Source organism: Pipistrellus kuhlii, unplaced genomic scaffold (genome assembly GCF_014108245.1).
Source record: "Pipistrellus kuhlii isolate mPipKuh1 unplaced genomic scaffold, mPipKuh1.p scaffold_m20_p_7, whole genome shotgun sequence".
NCBI classification, from domain to species: Eukaryota; Metazoa; Chordata; class Mammalia; order Chiroptera; family Vespertilionidae; genus Pipistrellus; species Pipistrellus kuhlii.
The window spans coordinates 58376453-58396056 of record NW_023425573.1 but is presented as its reverse complement, the minus strand read 5'-3'; the positions used below and the strand labels follow the sequence as shown (position 1 = coordinate 58396056).

Genomic DNA, 19604 nt, shown 5'->3' with positions numbered 1-19604 from the left:
CGAGGGGTCCTGGATTTGTGAGAGGGTGCAGGCCAGGATAAGGGACCCCGCCCCCCCACTCCCAAGTGCACAAATTTTTGTGCATTGGGCCTCTAGTTTTAATAAGAAGAAGTTTAAGGCTTTGAGGTCCAATATTTTTTATTCCAAAAAAACTGTTTTGCACAGATTTAATTCTTCTGGTAGATGTTGAATTACATTAAAATGTTAAGTCTACTAGGAGACTATACAGATGAGATTCTTTAAGTAAAGCATGTTTGTGGGTTTATATTAATATTTGTTATGGTTTGTGGTTATTCCATTTAAGATAAGTTGCTAATGGCCTCTGACTCAACTTTTGCATAAACAGGGCAAAGTGCCTATCATATGTATGTAACCCAATTGGAGGGCTTCCAGAACCACAAATCATGGATGATTCTAAGGAACTTCTTGCAAGGAAAGCATACAGTAAAATGGTAATTAAAAATAATAATCAAAACAAAAACAACAGTTTAAAATGGAAATCAATATTATTCTATAGTATTAAGTTAGGAAATTTTTAAAATATGTTTGTTCAGAGAGTTACAATTAAGGCACTTGAACTAACTAGTAAATAGTAATATGTGTGTCAATGGAGTTCAACAAATTGTTTTGAGACTCTCATTGCAATTTCATTGATACATTTCTGAATATGTGTACTGTATAATTTTGTTAATCAAACTACTTCACAAATTTTATAGTTCCTTTATTCTTACTTCATATTCTTTAAAAGAACTTATTTTTAATTTCAAAATTTCATAAGAGACTTTATTTAATATTGTACTTTTTTCACACATCAAAACTTATAAAGAACTAATTGAACAGCTGTTAACATGGATATGATTCCAAAAATGAAGCTGAGTGACAAAAGCTGAAAAAGGAATGATGTATATTTAATAAGAAAATAGCAAAGCTGAATATTCTTCATATTTACAAAACTTGGGTATTAAAAGCATGAAACATAAATTAGAATGGGTACACCTATATCATAGTACAATACATCTTAGGAGGATAAATAGAGGAAGGAATGGAAGTGTGTAGAACTTTAGCAGTTAATGTTTTATTTGACAGAGAAAAAGAGAGATATTTGAAGCAAATATGGCAAAATATTAATTCTTTCTGCTATAGTACTTTTCTGTGTATTTTGTATTAAAGAGTGAGGGAGGTGTGGAGAAGATGGGGAATAAGGGAAGAACTGTATAAAGTAGTCAATAGAGATCATAAAGAAAGAAAGATGATGTATGAGTGAACTATAGGAGCTATAATGAAAATCAAGTATAGTTGTGCACTGGAGACAGATTTTAAAAGTAGGAGTCAAAAAAGAAAAAAAGATAAATTACAATGAATAATTAGGCAAGTAGATCGATATTAAAATAGTGGAAGTAAGTAGAGTGTATGGGAAAGGTAAGATGAGAGAGTAAGGGGAGAAAAGAAAAGTTTTAAAGGGGAACTGATAGAACTTCGAGGGAGAATGGGAAGAAGGAAAAAATGAAGCAAGGAACAAAGCAAGTCTGAGGGAGGAAGTGAAGAAAAAATTAAGTTGGGAGGAAGGAAAAGGGGAGAGAGAGCAGGAAAAGAAAAGAAGGAATGTAGGGAGGGAGGGTAGAAGAAAGATGGGAAGAAGGATGATGGAACTGAAGTAGGAAATAAGGAGGATAGAAAAGTTTATAACTGATGAGTCAGTAGGGAAAAGTGTTACATAAAGGAGAGAAAAATTGTGTGAGAGGGAGAAGCCAAATACAATTGTGTGTGAAAGAGATAAGATTTAAAAGAAATAGTTAATGGGGTGTAGGCAGGCAGGGTAGGGCAGTTAGGAGTGACTAGGCTGGCAGTTAGGGGTGACCAGCCAGCAGAGGAGGGCAGTTAGGGGGATGAGGCCAGCAGGCAGAATGGTTAGGGAAGGAAGGCAGGTGAGCAGTTAAAAGACAGAATTTCCCTATTGCAAGAGGGCTCCTGCATTGGAAAGGATACAGGTCGGTTTGAGGGGAGCCACCCTCATGCATGAATTTTGTGCACCAGGCCCCTAGTATACTCGTGTGTGTGTGTGTGTGTGTGTGTGTGTGTGTGTGTGTGTGTGTATTAGGTCTAGTAATAATTAATGTCGTTTTCTAATACTTTTTTAAATTGAATTTATTTAAACAATACAACAAAATTTAATCAACAATATAGTTGCCATTGTTTTCTACTACTTGTGCCCAATGCTCAGGAAGCATTTTAATCCCTCTGTTGTAAAATTCTTGTGATTTTGATGCAAAAAATTTGGTCAATGCATTTTTGAGGCATTCTTCATTATTAAATTTTTTTCCAAGAAGAAAGTTTTGCAAAGAACGAAACAAATGGTAATCAGAAGGGGCAATATCAGGAGAATATGCAGGTTGAGGGAGAACTTCCCATTCCAACTGGCGCAGTTTTTCAGCAGTGATTCTTGCAGTATGCAGTCGTGCGTTATCCTGGTGAAGAATTACGCCCTTCTGATTAATCAGCGCGGGTTCTTTTTCTCTTAAAGCTTGGGCTAACCTTTCCAATTGGGCACTATACACTGCACTTGTAATGGTTTGGTTAGATGGTAAAAGTTCATAATGAAGAATTCCTTTAAAATTCCACCAAACACACAACATCACTTTTTTCGCATGCAAGTCAGGTTTTGGCGTGGGCTGCGGAGCCTCATTTTTGTCCAACCATTGAGGCCGCCTTTTCAAATTAACATACAGCACCCATTTTTCATCTCCGGTAACAATTTGCTCTAAAAACGGCAAACGGTTTTGACGAGAGAGGAGCGAACTGCAAATTGTGACTCTTTGATTACGGTTGTTTCAGTCAACTCATGAGGAACCCATTTTCCAAATTTTTGGACTTTGCCAAGTGCACGCAATTGATTGGAAATTGTTTTTTGTGAACAATTTAAAGTTGTCGCAAGCTCTTGTTGGGTAATTTGAGGATTTTGCACCAAAAGAGCTTGAAAAGCTTCTTGATCAAAATTGGACACACGGCCTCGACCACTCTTGTCATCTAACGAAAAATTTCCCTCGCGAAATTTCTCAAACCAACGCTGGCATTTTCTGGCGCTAATTGCATCTTGACCAAGAGCACTACAGATGTTTTTTGCAGCCTCACTTGCTTTTCTTCCTAATTGGAACTTGTAAAGCATGCAGTGCCGAATATGCTCTTCATCCGCCATCTTCTTAGCCCTAGTTTTGCAACAAAAACCAAACCAAACACAAACTTTTTCAAGCAAAACTTGTTAATTGCACTTCACACGTTCTGTAGATACCACGTGTTTGAAGGTTATGTCAATACAAGTCAACGCCAAGCAAGATTTTAAACGAATGTTAAAAAACAACATTAATTATTACTAGACCCGATATATATATATATATATATATATATATATATATATATATATATATATACACACACACACACACACACACACACACACACACACACACAGTTGGTTAATTATTTAGTTTCCAGCTATTTTTGGATGACTAATTTACTTTTATAATTTACTATCTAATTCTGGAGAATATCAGTCTAGATTAAAACAAACAAAGCTTGGTTTGATCAATATTTATATTAATGTCTTAATCTCATTGAATAGTTTATCCTGAAAAATATTATTTACTAATTGAAACAAACCTAAGGATATTTACAGATTAGTCAAAATGCCTGATATGGATTATCTTGAATTAATTAGTTTCCACATTTTCTATGTCTGCTGAAAGCTAACCACATCCTAAGTGAGTGGGAAGAAAAGTGAGGGAAAGCATAGAAGTATAGGTTGGCCACAGTAGGTCCATAGGGAAATCTATTGAGCTAATGAAAGTGTTTATTAAGCCAGCTCTAATTCCCTTTAAAATTGCTTTCAAAGATGTTTTCTTAAACTACTGCCTGTCAAACTTAACATTTTGAAAAACCATTTTAAAGCTATTTTCTGAGGATTTTCAAAATCCTGCAGCCACAACCATGCCTTCTTTTTTATCTAGGTAATATTATAACTTATATAATACAAAATGTACATAATTAGTCTTTAATTTTAGAACACTGTTATTCTAGTAATATTTTCCTTTGTGTTTTATTTCTCTGAAGAACATGCACCTACATAACTTGATAGTTATTTTAGTGGATTTTTAAAGCCTCTTTCATTATAGTCAAAGGTAGGCACTCTAGTAATAAGTGGCTTTAAATTTCATGTTATATATTGCTTTCTGTTTATCATGGATACATTAGGCTTAAAAATGACACCTGGCTGTAGGAGCCAATAAATTGTGTTAAAACTATAATTGTACCACTAAAGGCTATTGACACCATTACCATGACTGAAAAAGACTGAAGCCACGTCTACTCATTGACCAATTAAATGGGATATGGCCCTCCACTTTCCCACCACTGGTTCTCACAATGTTCCTCAAACATATCTTCTCTTCCCCGCTTTGGTGTACTTACATTTGCTCTTTCCTCTGCCTGTAATTCTTTTCACATGACTATATATTCACATTAATTTATCACTCATCATAGCCTCATAGCCGCCCCATAAACATTTATATAGCACATAAAATGCCATTTGTTTGGAGATGACTTCTATGACCACCTGCCACTTGTGATTGTCTGAAGTCATTTATTTCTTATGTGCTTCCTATATGCCCTTCCATCTCTTCAACTCCTCTTCGCTCATCCAAAAAGGGAAAGCAGAGGGTCTGCCTCTTATATGGCATTATATTTCAAGAAATTAGGCAATGTTTGTCACACATACCAGGTGCCCAATAAATATTGTTTTTTCATGGAATAATTTTAAAATAGAAATACATTATTATATTATGAAATGCACTTGAAAATTACCACTTTTGCTTTGTAATAACAATTTTCCAGTTTGCTTCTACATTTCTATTATATATACAGATTTAAGCAGGTATTTATAAATTTAATGGCCAATAAGTGATGTACTAGATATTCTATTCTACTTATATTATAATCATGGAAACAAAAGATGAGATAGTAAGTTATATTTTTCTTATAATTATACTAACTAAAATAAAATGAGACTAAAACTCTGCTCTACCAGTCCTTAGTTGTTTTCATCAAACATGCTAAAGTTAGTGAAAAAGCTACATGAATCCTTCAACCTGTTTTGAGAAGCAGAAAAGTGAAAGAGTAAAAATGGCATTGGATTCAAAAGAGCTGAATTTTATTCTTTGCTGTATTTCTGACTAGTAGTGTAATCCCAACATATCTAACTACTCTGAGATACAGAGGCTGTAAGAGGAAATCATAGCATTTCTTTAGGGCTTAAGTAAGAAGATATATTCGAAGTGCTCAGTAGAGCTCTGATAATAGTCTCTCAATATGTGGTATTTCGCTGTCATCATGTTAGCTGGTGAGGTAATTGGTATACTTCTCATAATTCTGAATGGCATCAAGAATTGCAGCATTCTTCTTCCAAATATCTTCTCTATTACAAAACTGGGAAAATTACCCATCACTGACTTAGGTTATGCCATTTACCTTCATGGCTTCATTAAAAACACCAGGAAGTCCTTAAATTAAACAGAAGTGGAAGGTATAAAGATTATTGTTCATTAATTACTTTAATTATTGTTTATGAGCACTTTGTTTTTGCCTCATTAAATTTCAATCAAAACTACAACTGAAGGGAAGAGAAGGTAGTGGTGCTCATGCTAGAAGAAACTGGAGGAGGCTACCTGAGCAGGGAACAGTTCTTCTCTTCCTTCCAAAAGAAACTGGCAGTGCTTCTGTTGTCAGTTCTTCATTCTTCTCAACCCTTCAACTTCCATTAAATGCTGTGAGGTTTGGAGTACAACCTGAATCTGCCACAGAAAGAGTTATGAGAACACCATCACTTGATAAATTGCTTCCTAACTGTGCAATGCTACTATTATATCTTTGTTGGACCAGTGAAACATATGGCTGATGAATAAAAGTGAAATGCAGGACCAGTGAATCTGAAATGTGTGATATTTAATATGGGCTTCAAAATTCCTGCCTGGGATAAGCATTCTGAACTGTATACAAATACTTAGAAGAAAAGAGGAGGTATTTATTTATTTACTTACTTATTTATTGTGCCAAGGTCCTGGGTATTTATCACTTTCTTAAATACCCATGTCTCCTTTTGCATATAAGGTCACTTGTGATTGTCAAAACTGGCAAGATCCCTCAGAGGCCAGTAACTGCTGTTAGCTGGTAAAGTCCTGTATTTCTATATTGAAAACTCCTAGGGTGAGGGTGGCTTTACATTGGAAGAGGAGAGAATCAACCAAACATTGTAGATAATATTTGTGCAATTTGCTTGGAAAGCATTAAATGCATGATAACAGTAGGATGATTTTGATTTTTGTATTTCATGTACAAACTTTGAAGCCCCCCAGCTGCTCCCAAAGCAGAGCCCCCAGCTCCTGGGCTGCAGGCAGGCAGCCAAGACCACTGCTTCACTTAGATCCCCCTACCTGGAGCAGGTACTTATTGCCAGTAGCGACACATTAATCAACTAACGAGACGATTAAAGAAGTAATTACAGTATAAAACAGCAGGAAGGGGACTTCCTTTTCAAAGATGCTGTAATATACTTAAGGTTAAGTCAGGTCAGCTTACTTACATTGCACCAGGTCTGTCTAAAATGCTATTTCTTTGTGGCTCCTCTCACTGGTGAATTTTACTGAAGTAGCTGACATAATCAGTCAGTATGGCTATTTACTATTGCTGTAAATCAGAATCAGTGGAAAACTCAATCTTTCCCCCCCCTTTTAATTCATTGTAAAGGCCACTCTGTGTTAGGAACTAAAAGGCTTGTAGGAGTGGGGAGAAATAAATTGAAAGTATCTGTTGTCTTCCTAAGAGTGTCTCAATTATGTGGATCAATTGTGCATTTAACTAACTTTCCTTGCAGCACTGTGCAGAAGAGTAAATGCCTGTAAACTATATTTTGACAATGTCTGCATACACTTTGAATGATTCTTAAGTTTGATAGTTATTATGTCTCTGAGGCAGTTCTTTTATTTGGAAACAACTTTGAAATTGTAATGGAAATCAATGGGTTTAATGATTAAAGGCACAAGTACTCTATCAGATGCACATTTTTTTTCTAGAATGTGTATCTGTGGTCAAATTGCTCAAGATAGTACATTACTACTACTTAGTGACTGGAGATGTCCTTATGCTGTTCCACAGATATTTCAGACCAGGTGAAATGAGTTCACACGCTAGGAAACACTTTCTCATTTTATGTCTTCCTATATTTCATTTATTACTTCCAATAAAAAGTAGTTATATAGTATTATCCCACTTTTTAGATTAAGAAATCTGGGGTACAGGACAAGCATGAACCTTATTCAAGTTCACAGAATTTTTAACTGGCCTATCAAGAGTTGATATACTGATCTTCAACTACTTATATAGTATACTATACTATTAATGACTGGGTTTGGTGTTTAGTAAAAGCCTAAACCCATATTGTAAGGAAGTTTTAACTTTTTAAACATTGTTAATATTATACCTTGTAGTGAAGGATAATTTCAGTGAGACAGAGAATTTACTTACCCTTTTCTTTCTAAGTAGAATAAAGAAACAGGTATGTGTGAAATTTCTTTACCATCTAATGTAATTTCAGTAAGCCTGGTGGAATATGTTAAGATTTCAGTCTCTTTTCTGGAGATCAATATTGAATCTATATTACATGTGGCTGCCATAGTGACCTTTCTCTTGGATTGTCTTAACTTTGATACAGTTACTTCTAATTGAAAATTACTTTTCACAACCAGCTCATATTTTATACATAACTAGAGGCCCGATGCATGAAATTGATAGAAGGGGCTTGGCCGCTGCCACCATGGCAGCTCCCTCTGCTTTGGCCCACACCGCCATGGCTTCACCTGGAAGGTCACCTGGAAAGACATCTGGAAGGGCACCTAGTCTAATTAGCATATTGCACTTTTATTATATAGATTATATATACATATGTGAATAGACAAATCCCAACATGGTCTAGAAAAGTGGTTCTCAAATTTAGAATTATCTCAAATTTAGAGTTATTTGGAGTGCTTTTTCAGATACTGGACTCACCTCTGAGATTTCTGAATTAGTAGGTCGGGAATGAGGTCTAAGAATTTGCCTTTCTAAAAGCTCTCAGGTGATGCTGATGCTGGTGGTGGGGAGACCACACTTGAGGAGCACTGGTGTGGAAGAAAGTAAATTTTTTGGAAATGAACTGTGCGATGGGGTAAGGAATTGTATATACAATTTAGAGCCAGGTACTTTATTTTTGTAAATGTCAGTAAATAATCATAAAAATCTAATCTACTTCACAATTCTACCTTGGGAAATTTAAATCAGTGGAATACATAACATTTCTTAGGTGTTTAGATACTCTCTTTGGGAGTGCTTCCTTTAGTGATAAAAATATTTTTGTTTTGTTAAGTATTCTCTTCCTTTGTCCATTAGGTTGCATATTCTTTTGAAAATTTGTCATTTTACTCTTTTACTTTTTATTAATTTCTTCTAATAATAAAGATCCTTTTATCGATAGTCAAAATAAACACATTTCCTTGATTTTCTGCTTTTATGTGTTCATTGAAGAAAGCCTTTGCCTTAATATTAGATACACATCCACTCATATGTTTTTCTAGTTAATTTCTGTTTTGATACTTATTATTTGATCAATGGGATTTTGTGTGTGTGTGTGTGTGTGTGTGTGTGTGTGTGTGTGTGTATTTATGGAGAGAAAGAGAAAGAGCAAAACCTAAATCAACTCCTAAGTAGATTGATTCATGTCCCATATTAAAGATCTGACAGTAGAAGAGGTGTGCTCATTTCTAGCAAAAAAAAAAAAAATAGTACTTACTGTAGTTCTTACCAGTTTACTACAAATGTTATTTAATCAATGCACACCTAAAAAAAGAAAAGGAAGTGCCAAACAAAAAATAAATCACTGCTAACAGATAAAACAACTTATTTTATGAGTCTTACCAATGGCCACAATATTAAAGCTTTTGCACAGGAATTTAAAAATAACTATAAATAATATGTTTAAAAATCTAGTAGAAAAGAGAATATATGGTGAACAGAAGAGGCAGTTTATCAGTGATATGGAATTATCTAGACAGCTAAATATAAATGTTAGATATATTGTAAGCCTGAAAATAATAGAATTTCATCTTTAAAGTACTAATCTATAATAATAAAAGCCTAATATGCTAATTAGACTGGACGACCTTCTTGACAAAACTAGAGCTGTAAGGGAAGCCTGGGACCTACTCTTGCACGAATCTTACGCATCAGACCTCTAGTAGAGAAAGAAAAAGCAACTGTCAAATAAGGATTCTATACCTAGCACAAATTTTTCTAAAACAAAGCTAAGTGAATTTTCCCCCCAAATAAACAAAAGGTGAGGTAATTCATTTCTAGCAGACTGTACTATAAGATAGGCCAAAGACTATTAGGACAGAAGCAGTATGATTTCAGATTAAAATATTGATCTGTGCAAAGAAGTGAAGAGTGACAGTAATGATGAAAATGATAATAAGTAGAAAATACATTTGTTTACTTGATTTCAGTTATTTCAAATTCATTAAAAAAGTTTTATGGTTGAAAGTATTACATATAATATGTCCCCTAGCCTTCTCCCATTCCCCAATCCCTGCCCAGGCCTTCACTACAATTTTTTTAAATATATATCTTTATTGATTTGGATAGGAAGGGAGAGGAAGAAAAATAGGAACATCAATGATGAGAGAGAATCATTGATCTGCTGCCCCCTACATGACCTTTACTGATTATTGAGCCCCCACAACCTAGGCATGTGTCCTGACTAGGAATCAAACTGTGACCTCCTGGTTCATAGGTTGACACTCAACCACTGGGCCTTCAACACACACACATATATATAGATATATAGATATATGCATACTTCTAAATGTTTATATATATTTACTACATATACCATTGTAATATATACATGTATATACTTATTCATGATATTATAATTTACTTCCTTTTGATTTACACATTAATTCTTTGAACAGTTTATGTTAAATTCTTTACCTATGTGACATATTATTGACTTTTATTCAATTTTTTCAATTGATTTTACTAAATTTTCAATTGCTATTTTACTTCAAATTTTATTGCATTTATTTCATTTTTTTGTCAGTCATTGAATAAACAAATGAATGAATACTATACATGTTCACTTTATTTTTCAGTTGGTTTTATCTTACATTTAAAAATCCATGCTTAGTTTTTTCTATATCATTTTAATGAGCACATTAATATTTATGTCTTCCCTCAAATAAGAAAGAGCTTTCACTCATAATAACTCCATTTCCACCTTTTTTTCTGCCCCTAATAATGCCTTCTAAAATATAATTCTCCATTGTTATGATTAAGTTATTTTAAAATTAATTCTTACTTTAACAACAAGTAGATTTTGCAAAATGTTTTAAGTTAAGTTCCTCAGAATGCATTTAGTAGTTGTATTTTTATTTTTATTTTTCTGAATACAAATTCTAGGTTCCATGTTATTTTGTTTCAATTTTTTGAAAACATGCCAATATCTCTGGGTTTTATTACTGCTGTTTATGAAGTTTATTTCAGTAAGATTATGTCTTTCTAAAAAATTGTTTCATTGGAATACATTTTTAAATTTCACCATAAAGGGTCAGTGTTTCCTTTTTTTTCTTTTTTTTTCTTATATATCATCTTTTGCAGCCTATAAAGCTCTTTGCACTTGATATCTTTTTTATTTAATATATTTTATTGATTTTTTACAGAGAGGAAGGGAGAGAGATAGAGAGCTAGAAACTTCGATGAGAGAGAAACATCGACCAGCTTCCTCTTGCACACCCCCTACTGGGGATGTACCCGCAACCAATGTACATGCCCTTGACCGGAATCGAACCTGGGACCTTTCAGTCTGCAGACCGGTGCTCTACCACTGAGCCAAACCGGTTTCGACGCATCTGATATCATAATATTATTTTATGACATTTCATTATGACTTCTTTAATTATTTCTGTCCTTCACTTTATTTATTTTATTTTTATTCAGACACCCTAGTTATACATATTGACACTTCCATTTCTAGTTACTGATTTTTTCAGCTCACACATTTTGTCATTTGGCTATATCCATTTGACTATTCAAATTATGTATTAAGTTCTTTATTTCAATAATTATTTTTATTTAAATGGCCAGATCTCTGTTTGTATCATCTTTAAAGTTACCTGAATCTGTTTTGTGATTTTTAAGAATTTTGTCTTTGAAAAAAAATTTTTTTCCCCCTGCACATTAGCTCTGCTTTCTCTGTGCTAGGTGCTCATGTGCTTCCCTGTTTGTATAATCTTTATGATCCTGAGATGACTTCTTAATTCCTATTATGACTTCATGCTACCCTGGAAGTCTTAGCTATATGGTTTATATATAACTAACTGTGTAATATAGAGCTTTGTAATATCACATGTTGGAATGTGGCAGAGAACCTAAATTTTGTATTTGTCCCTTTTAGGAGAATTTAGGAGGGATACAGCATCTCCAGGCAAAGACCTCTTGTTCTTCTTTTCTCTTTTCTACTCCACGAGGTGGGTGACTCCTCAGGAAACTCAACTCCCCAGTGCCTCTGCCCTGAGTAAAGTTCTTTCCAAAATCCTTTCTTTTATTTGTGTGTGTGTGTGTGTGTGTGTGTGTGTGTGTGTGTGTGTGTGAGAGTTGTAACTGTCTAGCACGCAGTGCAGGATGAGTGTTTGGAGGAGGCATTCAGAGACTGCTCTCTGTACATGTTCTTAATAGCGTTTTGTCCATCTGGGTTTCAGGGTTGGACTCGTTTTACTGGGCCTTTTTAGCAATACTGGACTAACATGATTGCTTGCTCTGTAGTAGAATGGGATTTGCAGTGCCCAAGCACTTAAGGACAGAGAAAAGGTCACAAGTAACAAGTTCTTCCCCAGCTTATCCTCTGCTCCTGACACCTGGCTGCTTTCTATTAGGGGCCGTCATTACCATAATGTGTGTCCCAGCACCCATCTTACTTCTGGCTTTTCCATGAGGGTTCTCACACTAGTATGTGACTTCCATGTTAACGACTGTTTAGGTGGATGTTTTTAAAGTCTGATACTGAAGGTTTTATATGTTTATTCACTTTAGTTTTATAATCTATGAAGAATTCTCCTAATTTCCCAGAGAAGATTACAAAAGATGGAAGATAAACATTGCTTGTGAGATTTTTTTTCTCCAAACATACACATAATTCTATTACCTGTACTGTTATGGCAAGCAACTGTGCTGTTAAACATAAGCTGTACATCTCATTTTTTTTCATAGGGAAATAATGAATAACTTTTACTTTGGAAATATTGAAGTTCTGGGCCATTGCTTTTAAAATATTACAAATAACATTGTTCATTTGAAATTAAGGAGTACATATGTAATATCTATTTTTTAACTAGCCAGATATGCTTGTTTATTTAATTTTAATAGAAATTATAGAATTTTTAATCAAAATTTTTATTATTTTTGACATATAATATTAAATCTTCATTCTGTATCCTCAATAGTGCCTTTTGAAATTACATAGGAATAATCACGAGTTTTATTTTCCAACAAAAATATGTTACATTTAAAATAAAATCAGATTTAATTAGGGAATGAAATACTCTAATATTGTTCTTAGCTTGACTAAGATATCATTGTTTTATTTGAGGTTTTAAACTTATTCAACTTTTGAAAATCTTTACATATGTATTTTTTAAATTATATTTCTGCATGCGTTTAAAGGGTGCTCCTTTTTATGTATTGATATACACTTTATCTTGTCTTAGCTTATGAAAATATGACCGTGTTCATGCAAATTATACAGCACACTTTTTACAAAAAAAAAAAAAAGGATATTACAAATAAGTGAAGCAGGAATCTGGGGGGAACATAGGGATTTTTTTAGAATTGGGGTCCATAGAAAAGTGTGGGGCTGCAGACTGGGAGCAGAGACATTTCCATAACACAAGGAAGCCAGCTGCAGTTACATTTCTATAAGACAAAGGAACTAGAAGTAGCCAATAAAGGTCTATATTTACAAAATAAAGAGGAGAAGAAAGCCCAAAGGGGGGAAAAACACACAAAACAATGAGGAAGGGGGGGGATGGGAGAACCTCACAGGTCACACAGTGAGATTCCACCTTTGAGCCTTGGAGTTACCATAGTAATGAGCCTAAGGGAATAGTGACCAATAAGAGGGGATATCAAGATACCAGGATCTGCAGCCTTTGTAAGTCATAGGGAAAGGAAACTCAGTGGGACTCTTCCCCCTCCCCACAAGGGAGTTCATTCTGTGGGATTCTTCCCTCTCCCTATGTGGGAGTCCGTACTTATTCTTCAATAAATGTCCACCTTTTGCAATACCACTTTCTGTCTGTGGATTCATTCTTCGATTCTGGCAGACAAAGAATCCGGATTCCAGTAAAAAAAATTCGGTATCTTAAGCATTGTTTGTGACTTTGTTATGTATTTTTCCCCCTACTAATGTAAATAGAAGTAATTTAGTGGAGTTCAAAAAGGAAGTGACCTCTTTGATACTTAGATTTATTACATCTTGTGGATATGGCCTATTTGTGACTATTGTATCAATGGGAGGGAAAATGAAAAGTAAGAATTATCTTCTCCCACCGAGATGTGCTAAGTGCAAGGTGCTAAGAGATGTGGAAAAGAATGTGAAGGATTAAAAATAACGCTGGGCTTTGAATGTTTTCCTTCTACTTTAGTTTACTATTTTAAATTATGCTTCGTATTATTTGGGTAGCAAGTTTCCTGATGAGTGACACTTGAGTAAAAATGTATTTTACATAAATAAAAGAAAACAATGAAGAAGGCAGTGAAAACATGGCTCTGGGATAATACCCTGAGCTTGTTTGTTTGTAAGATTTGGGAGCTTTGTAATTTAGAAAGCTCCTTGTGATGTATTAATTAACTGAAAACAGGAATGTACTGTGTCCAAACAGTGCATATATTGAGAGGGTGTGATCTGCTGGGAAGGCCTGTGTAGGATTTATGCTGTAAAAACACAATGAAAAGACCCAGGCAGAAAACAGCTTCCTGAAAACTGTACTTTTGATGTGTTGATGACATGAAATGGATGGAGTTAGGGGGAATAATGACTTAAACATTAATCCTTCCTCTCTTCAGACAGGCAGGATCTTGAGGAGTTCCATAGACCTTGCATGGAAAGAGAATTTAGCAAATTCCATTACTTTATCTTTCATAAAACTCAGTATTTTTCATATATACATGAGTACTTTGTATAGGAGTTACTCAGGTCTAGTAAATCCAGGAGGAAGCCAGTTAAGAATCAAATGTTTGGGCCGAAATCGGTTTGGCTCCGTGATAGAGCGTTGGCTTGGGGACTGAAAGGTCCCAGGTTCGATTCTGGTCAAGGGCATGTACCTTGGTTGCGGGCACATCCCCAGTAGGGGGCGTGTAAGAGGCAGCTGATCGATGACTCTCTCTCATGGATGTTTCTAACTGTCTATCTCTCTTCCTTCCTCTCTGTACTTTGCACTCTGGGAGGGTCTTCTGTGAGATACTATTAGGGCATGGGGCCCACTTAAGGCATCTCTGACTAAGCACATTGCATTAATTTAATTCCAAAACAAGACTCTCAGGTTTGGTCCACCAGCCTTCTCTCCATTACCTTGCAGCCAAAAGCATTACTTTATGAGAGCTGTGAGTCTGGGCTCTTGGGGTGCTTCTAATGCCATGGCTTATTGAGGAACACCATCATAAATGCTATAACATACCGAGACAATGGCTTCCACTGATGTACATGTATTAGTTGTCGCCAAAAGTGTTCATATCAGCCTTAAGAAACATTACTATTTGTTATTTTTTGACGTTTCCCAGGGAATAAGATTTTCTTTTGCATTTGCAGCATTTATGAGAAACCTATATATGTGCCAGCGACCTTTCCAGAACTAATAACTATCGCATAGCTGTCAAATGAGTCACCGTATTGTCAAAGCCTTGATAATAAACAACTGGAGAGTTGATCCTCATGACTTCCCTTATATTTCAGTTTTAACTAACAAGGTCATTGATGTCTGAAATCCACTGTGTATGTGTGTATGTGTACACATTTCACATATGCATGATTCTTTAAATCTCTAAAAGTGATCATCATGCCATAGTAGCTAGCATTTTAAGATGAAAAAGATCAAGAAGAACAGGAATACATTTAGAATTAAGAGGTATGAAATGAGGTGAAAAAGAGCTAAAGAAAAGGCTTTTATTGTAAAAGCTGGCTAACAAAATTTTAAAATACACAGTTTTTGGGTTGTTGTTTGTGCTTCCAGGATAGTAGTAGAATTATCTTTGTCTCAGACCTTTACAGTGATCCTGCCCAGATAGTTAGGGAACAGACGTTTCAGAAGTAATCTTTCTGTGAGGAAATGGCCTAAATTACCTAATTATGGGGTCCTTCTCTCTCTTTCTCTTTCTCTCTTCTACCACTTGGAGGAAAGCTGTGTGGGAAGTAAAAATTCCTCTTCTCACTATGTTTTGCACATTGTCAAAATTTATTAACAGTATTTTCAGAAGAATGACAGGGTTATTAGACATTTCATGGCAGAAAGTCAAAAACAATTTTGCATCCTGTTTGGTCAAAACTTGTAAAATTTTTAAGAACCACAGAAGTGAAAGTGGTCTTTCCATGCAGGTGTTAAATGCAGATTTGCCAACTTTTTAGAACTCGAGCTTCAGAGAGAAAAACAGAGTCAATAGTATACAATAATATTAATTATTAAAATGTAAGGAATAAATGCTATTATAACATGAAAAACCAAGAATCACAAAAATATATGAAAACCTTCATTTAGAAGGCCTAACCTATGGCCATTCATATGAAATATTATCTTTGTCTATATCATTCAAAAAAAAAACAACAACAGTTAAATATTTTAAAAATACAAAGAAATTTTTAAATGCACTGGTAAATTAATAGTTTCTGTTTCCTTTGGTATACAAAACACTGATCTAATTTATGTTTTTTTTAATTTTGATGGATACTTTCATTGAATCAACTTGATTGATATGTATAATGTTAAACATGAATAAAACCTAAAATAGTTTATTGGCATGCTAGCAATGTAAGTTAAAGTGTTTTTATAATTTAAACAAAGGCTATTGTGTTTCTATGATGGAAAGACTGTATATAGCTTATTTTTTATAGTTTTTAAAATTTTATTTTCATCCCTGTGTTGCTATCTGCTCATGGTGAAATTTATTTTATCTTGTATTTTCTGGGGAGGAGGTAGGATGGAGATGGAGGGAAACAATGGGGGGAAGGGGAGGAGACATCTGTGATACTTTCAATAATAATGGTAAATTAAAAAAAAAGAGAGAGAGAGAGAGAGAGAGAGAGAGAAACACACACACATAGACAGAAACAAAGCATACATCTCTCCAGACACACAAAGGCATAGGGATCGTTTGGCTTTTTAAACACCCATCTGTTAACACTGTGACAAACAACAACAACACAAATACATTGCTTTGAAAAATCTATGGGAAAAATTAATCTGTAGAACAGTGATAAAGTTGAAAGTAGACAAAACACAGGTGACTTGATGGGGAAAGGAGGAAATACTTGTTATATAGATGTATATTTGCATCCATATTTACATATTTTCCCAGGTAGTTAATTAATTCACTAAATATTTTGTAAGTAAGTACCTGTTAGTTCGGACTACTGGTCTAGACATCTTGACAGATACTAGGAGTGCAAAAATGAAATGTCTTAGCCTCTATCAAGGAGGAGTATGAAACAAGCAAAATGAGAAGAATATAAAACAACTTCCTGGTGGACAGGAGTCATGACTGTATGGTATAAGCCTGTGTACATTACAGTGCGGTACAAGCAGAGATGTAGCCAACAGGGTGGATAGAAGTGAAGGTGATTCAGGGAGCTTGGATGATGGGGTTTTTGTTTTTTTTTGTTTTGAGTTGAAATCTATGGAATTGTATGACAGAAGAAGAGAAGGGCATAGCAGAGAAAGATAAGTTAGTTTTACCATTACGGTCTAGGGCAGTGGTCGGCAAACTCATTAGTCAACAGAACTGCAAACCATGGCTCACAAGCCTCAGTTTGCTGAACACTGGTCTAGAGAATAAGAGCATACTTTCAAAGTATAGGATAAGAGAAAAAGAGATATAGGATAAAATATCAATTAATATAGAATGATAGTTTATATTTTCAGACAAGACCAATCATATGACAAAAATTATAAAATAATTTATTTTTTTGTATCTAAAAACTACATCACTGCTAGTTGTATACACCGTTTATACCAGGTACCCAGAATTTCATGCTACCAACCATGCTATATTCCCTCAGTCTCCTTCAGAACTGCTTGCATTTCGGTTCTCACTCCATCCCATCTCTTCTACTTTGTGCGCCATTGCTTCTCACTTAGTGGTTGATGAAAAGCAATCTGATAAGCTATTTCTTTCTAAGGTTTAATTACCTAACAGCTTGATTATTAAATCTCCAAGGGTATTTGGATTTTGAATAGAGGACTGTTGGATGTTAAAAGTCTTAACTCAATGGAATTAATTATTGACTTTTTTTTTTAAGTGGGTAAGACATTTGATTGGGACAAGGATGAGACAGAGGAAAGTAACTCAGCACACGTCATAGTTTTAAGAAACCACAAGCTCAAATAGGAATAGAATTATATTCAGAGTTAAAATCATTGTTTTTCAGGTATGTGTGTTGTTAATATTTAGATATATTCCTAAGGCATATCATGATTTACTTATTTAATTTGTTTGATTGGTAGGTCCAAAGAAATATCACCCCCCCAAAAAAATATTTTCATGCAATAAGTTATTTGACCAAATCTCTATGATTCTTTGGGGTTACCAAATGAATAGAGCCTTAACCATCACTTAGAAAACTTATTTGGAATGTGAACAGAGGACACAGAGACTCAGCTAGTAGAATGGGCAGAATGTAAGCAACAGAGAGAGAGAGAAATCAGGCAGTGAGCTAGTGTCTAGATTTTGGATTCAAACCTACTTAAATCCAGGTTCAGAAATGTCCTGCCCATTTGATCTTTGGTCAATTTGGTGATTAATTGCTCCACACCTCAAGCTTTTTCTTACATCATTTGAGAATGCAAATGATGCATACATTAAGTTGTTGAAATAATAAATTGGAACTAAATAAAAGGTGCTTAGTAAAATTGCAAGCATCACACATTAAAGTAAATGCAAGGAAAATGTAATTAATTAAAAGCATTTAGGCAAAGAATAAAGTCATTTTTTAAAATTTACTTTTAACTTCAGGGTAGTAGCAGCAGAGAGAAAAAACATTTAAGATACCATCGTACTTCATTCTGCTGTAAGGAGGAAAGGAAGCTCTTTCCCAAGAAGGATGATAAGTACACAGCATTCTCCTATTGGGTTAAAATATATCATATTGAGATAGTAAATCTATTGAATATCTGCAGAAACTTTTTTCCCTAAGAGGTTTGCTGTATATCTTCCCAGTTTTCCATTGAACATTTCCTTCGTGTACATTTACAATAAATCTTCAATATCCAAAATAAGTTCAGAACATGTGTTTCTTGTCTCTTGAGAAACTTCATAATTACTGAATAAAAACTCACAAAAATGAATTGTTCAAAATTAAATAAATAAATAAATAAATAAGGTTTAAATGTAATGCCACCACACATGTAAGCAAGGTAATCAACTCCTGTACCTTGTTTGTTTTTCATCAATAGATGAAGTTCAAATAATATATCTAGATAAAATGCCTGGTGTGGTTCTTGGCTGATAATGAACAAAAATATGGTTATAATTATTATAAGATGAGGAAATTTAGTAAACATCTAGCATTGCAACAGATGACTCTTTAGAACAAAATCTAAATATGGGAGTCAATGGCAAGTGTGTTATGATCCAAGAGGATATATATATATGCCATGGAAAAGAAAATGGGATCTTATTTTGCATGAAGGTAAACAATCATTTTTCTTTACTCAGTCATCATCTAGAGGACTTAGTTTTGAGAGTAATATTTTAAGAATGACTTAAATAAACTATAGAAATTATGATGAAGAAGATGAAGCAATTTGTAACTTTTTATTTGGAAAAGAGAAATATATAAAATTGTTACTCTTAAAATATTTAGAGTTGGTATGCTTGAAGTGAGTAATAGGTGAGGATTTGCTGGAGAAAATTCTTAGATTTTTCAATCAAATTTTGATGCAAAGGAGAAAGAATCAAAGTTTGAGCAAATATATGGACAAATATTATGAAGAAGATCTGTCTAATAATTCAATGATATGTTTTTATGTTTGGAAATTATATATATATATATATATATATATATATATATATATATATATATATATATATTACAAATATGGTTTTTTTGTAATTTTTCCTTATTGATTAAGATATTACATATGTGCCCTTATCCTCCCTTTGTCCCCCCAACCCACTCATGCCCTCACCCCCTTACTGTTTGTATCCTTTGGTTAGGCTTATATGCATGCATAGAAGTCAGTCCTTTGGTTGATTTCTTCCCCTTA

General features: G+C 34.3%; 1 long non-coding RNA gene across 1 annotated transcript; it reads left to right on the top strand.

Annotated features, from left to right (window-relative positions):
• The first annotated feature begins 1275 nt into the window (after window positions 1–1275).
• LOC118709914 lies at window positions 1276–17677 on the top strand. The gene is made up of 3 exons (XR_004985194.2): window positions 1276–1408; window positions 5671–5678; window positions 17665–17677. It is a non-coding gene; the product is annotated as an uncharacterized LOC118709914 (long non-coding RNA).
• The last annotated feature ends 1927 nt before the right edge of the window (window positions 17678–19604 follow it).